The sequence below is a fragment of the Fukomys damarensis genome, unplaced genomic scaffold (genome assembly GCF_012274545.1).
Source record: "Fukomys damarensis isolate Sample0158 unplaced genomic scaffold, DMR_v1.0_HiC HiC_scaffold_1, whole genome shotgun sequence".
NCBI classification, from domain to species: domain Eukaryota; kingdom Metazoa; phylum Chordata; class Mammalia; order Rodentia; family Bathyergidae; genus Fukomys; species Fukomys damarensis.
The window spans coordinates 53,680,106-53,684,204 of NW_022900913.1; the positions used below are offsets into that span (position 1 = coordinate 53,680,106).

Here is a 4,099-nt window from a genome sequence, read left to right on the forward strand (position 1 = left end):
AGAGGCCATTTTATATAGGGCTAAGGGGGGGGTTACACTTAAAACTTACAGGAAGAGGACAAAGGCAAAGAATCAGTTGATCTGAGCTAGTGGTCATCAAGCATATACTTGACCGTCATGTACTAATGATCAGCAGAGCGATTATCCATTATTCCATTTACAACTTAGATTATAATGTTCAGAACATTCAACTACAGGCAAGTAAGGAGTGGCGTGATTTGTGTTGGGTCTCTGTGTTCACTACAGTTTCCATTTAGTTTCCCAGCTACTTCAAAGCAGTTACCTAACAATTCACAATTAATCATTAGTTATCCTATAAGGGATGGCGGGGAGTGACAGTCTCTAGGTCGTTTGCTGGTCAACATGGAGTTGCTCTGGTTCAGTCAGGCTCTTACATTCCCCACTGATTTTTGGACCTAAATCAAATCTTTGATTTACTTATATCTGACTCTGGGCTTTAATAAAGGAACACATTGTAAAAGACAACAAGTTATTGCAATGCAAAATCCTAATGCCATTACACAGAGTATCAATTGTTTTACCCAGGTAATGTCAGGTAACCAACTTGTTAACCATTTAAATAAATCCCATCCTATCTGCTCATTATGAATCTTTGTAGCTAAATCTTTGAGCTTTTGTATGTCTTTTTCTATAGTTGGCCCATTATTTGTTCTCTAGAGCACTTCATTACATCTGTTTGTTTAAGATTTAAACACTGGGAAGTACAACCTTTATATTTGGCACAGAGAGTTATTGGACATAGCTACTCAAGGGGTATATAGCTTAATAGCATTCTTTGGTTTGTAACATGTCACTTGTCCCCAATTGTAACTATCCAAATAACTGAGATTTACTTGTGGGAAATTTTTAAACATAGTATATGGTCTAATATTTTCAAGTGGGGTGCATACTGGAACCAAACAACTTCCAAGCACATAATGAAAATTCACATCAGCATTTAAACATATTTCAGACAAATTTAAGGATTCAGCTAATTGCACCCAAACATTTTTAGTATGACCTAAGTTCTCTTTGGACAACGCTATTATTGTCCCAAGGGAAATCACCCAGATCATAATGAAGGTCCAGTTGAGCGGAGTTTTACTTTCAATTCTCCGGGTTTGCTGACGACGCTCCATTTTCCGTGCACCTCTGGGCTGTTGTCCCGTCCGGGCTTGAGGTGGTTGTGATGGATCCACGTTGGGTGTCCTGCAACCTTCACAGCCAGAGTAGACAGGACAACTGGAAAAGGCCCCTTCCACCGTGGTTCCAAGGTCTTGGAGTCAAACCTGCGAATATAAACCAGTTCTCCCGGCTTATAGGGCAGTGGCTGTAGAGGTTTCTCATGAGGAAGGGTCAGAGATCCTCTAACCTGGTTTTGTAGTTGAGACTGTATTTCCTGTAAAGCTCTCAGAGACTTAAGCAACCTCAGATGAGAGAATTTCTCCTTTAATTCCATATCTATATGGGGAACCAAGGGGGGAGTACGCCCATAGATAATTTGGAAGAGTGACAGATTCAGAGGAGGCTTGGGAGTACATCGAATACGCAACAGAGCAAAAGGGAGAAGCTCCACCCAACTTAATTCAGTCTCTAGGGTCAATTTAGTTAAAATCTCTTTTAGTGTTCTGTTAGCTTTTTCTACCTGTCCTGAACTTTGAGGTCTGTAAGCACAATGTAAATTCAATCTAATTCCAATGCTTAGGCTAATCAGTTTAGACACATTAGCCGTGAAGGCTGGGCCATTGTCGGACCCCAGGGCTAAGGGCAAGCCAAATTGGGGAACTATCTCAGGAGCTTTTTTACTGTTACCTCAGCTGTTTCCTTTTTAGTAGGGTATGCTTCCATCCACCCTGAGAATGTGCCTATGAAAACTAACAGATATTTGTAACCATACATGCGTAGTTTCATTTCGGTGAAGTCCAGTTCCCAGTGTTCTCCGGAAGTCAGACCCTATATTGGACCCCTGGGGGCCCAGTTACCCGATTCGCGCTTACCTTGAGGCAGGTGGGGCACTGTCTCACTTTGTTCCGGGCCTTCTGGGCTAATTCTCTGCTGACAAAGTTGGGCCATAGCAGGGCCATCATCCTCTTTTCTCCTCGGTGGGTGGATTCATGGAGCTCATTTAGCAAAGTGTCGGCCACTGCGGCTGGCAGAACGACCTTCCCTTCATCTGTCATCCACCATCCATGCTTTCCTTTGGTCCAGTGGTTCTTACTCATCTCCGTTATTTCTTCCTCTGTGTATTCAGGCCTCTCTGGGAGCACGGGTGTAGGTAGCAGCACCATTTGTTTCCCCACTGATTTTTGGGCAGCTTGCTTTGCTGCCTGGTCAGCTGCGTTGTTTCCAATCGCTTCAGGGCTGGAATTCCTTTGATGTCCACGGCAGTGAATGATGGCAACCTCCCTCGGCAGCCAGATGGCTTGCAGCAGAGCCAATATCTCAACTTTGTTTTTAATTTCTTTCCCTTCTGATGTTAAAAGTCCTCTATTCTGGTAAATTTCTCCATGTACATGGACAGTAGCAAAAGCATAACAGCTATCAGTGAAAATATTTATCTTTTTCCCTTTTCCTAATTCCAGAGCCTTAGTTAAAGCAATCAGTTCAGCCTTCTGTGCTGATGTCCCTTGGGGCAGCCCTTGTTCCCATACTACCTGTTGATCCTGATTGACTATTGCTGCTCCTGCATATCGTACACCTTCACGTATGAAACTGCATCCATCAGTGTAGTATGTTGCCTCAGGCCGGGGAAGGGCCAGGTCCGTCAGATCTGGATGTCCTCCCCACAGATTTTCAAGAGTCTCAAGGCAGTCATGGATGGGCAGTTGGTCATCCGACTCAGGGAGCAGACTAGCAGGATTCAGGTTAGATGTTGTGGCAAATTTAATGCGCAGCTATTCTAACAAGACTCCCTGATACTGCAGCAATCTAGCATTTGATAGCCATCTACTTGGTGAATTGTGCAGCAGGGTCTCAATGGCATGAGGAGTGATCAGAGTCAGATCCTGGCCAAAAGTCAATTTATCAGCTTCCTGAGTTAAAGCAGCAGCCGCAGCTACCATCCTTAAACAAGACGGCCATCCTCTGGCCACTGGGTCAAGTCTTTTGGATAGATAGGCTATAGGTCACTTCCAAGGCCCCAAAGACTGCGTGATCACTCCTTTTGCCACTCCGTTCCTCTCTGCCACATATAAGGTGAATGGTTTATTTAAATCAGGCAGGGCTAAGGCTGGCGCTGTGGTGAGCGCAGTCTTGAGTGTCTGGAATGCTTGCTGGCAAGCCTCTGTCCATTCAAGGGGTGTGTTCCCCCCCTCCGTAGCCTCATGCAGGGGTTTGGCAATTTCAGCAAAGCTAGGTATCCAGATTCTGCAATATCCTATGGCCCCCAGGAACTCATGCACCTGCTTCTTTGAGCTGGGTGTGGGGATCTGAAGGATTGCTGACACCCTGGATTCAGCTAACTTTCTTTTTCCTTTTTCAAGAACATAACCCAAGTAAATTACCTTGGTTTTGCAGAGCTGGGCTTTCTTCCAGGACACTCGATATCCCAGACCTTGTAGGGCCTCCAGGAGTCCCTCGGTGGCTGTGAGACATTTTTTCTCAGTTGTGGTCGCCACTAAGAGGTTGTCTACATACTGGAGAACAGTTGCATAGGGAAAAGCTTTCCTTACCTCTTGTAGATCGCTGTTGAGAGCCTCCCCGAACAGTGTGGGGGAGTTTTTAAAGCCTTGTGGCAATCGAGTCCATGTCAATTATCCAGTAGTTCCAGTGTCCGGGTCTGTCCATTCAAATGCAAAGAGCGGCTGGCGCACTGGTGCCAGGGGCAGGCTGAAAAATGCATCTTTGAGATCAAGGACTGAGTACCATACATGTGCAGGCGGAATGAGGCTCAGCAGTGTGTAGGGGTTCAGTACCGTCGGGTGGATGGTCTCCCGACTGTTTACCTCCACCCGGCTGTTTACCTCCTGCAATTCCTGTTCTGGAGAATTTTCTTCTTCTCTGATTAGTTTAAATTCTTCTTATTTCCCCATTTCATTTTTCTCCCCTTCTGTATAAAACCCTCTTCTGCCATCATCATTATATTTGCCCTTGCCACATC

At 45.1% G+C, this 4,099-nt stretch overlaps 1 protein-coding gene across 1 annotated transcript in view; it reads right to left on the reverse strand.

The window, feature by feature from the left end:
* Positions 1-597: 597 nt before the first annotated feature.
* The window catches only part of LOC104871457, a 5,233-nt gene continuing 1,731 nt past the window's right edge, over positions 598-4,099 (reverse strand). Inside the window, exon 2 of the mRNA XM_010637352.2 lies at positions 598-1,289. The gene's annotated coding sequence lies outside the window, so the exon portion shown is untranslated. The remainder of the gene's footprint in view (positions 1,290-4,099) is intronic.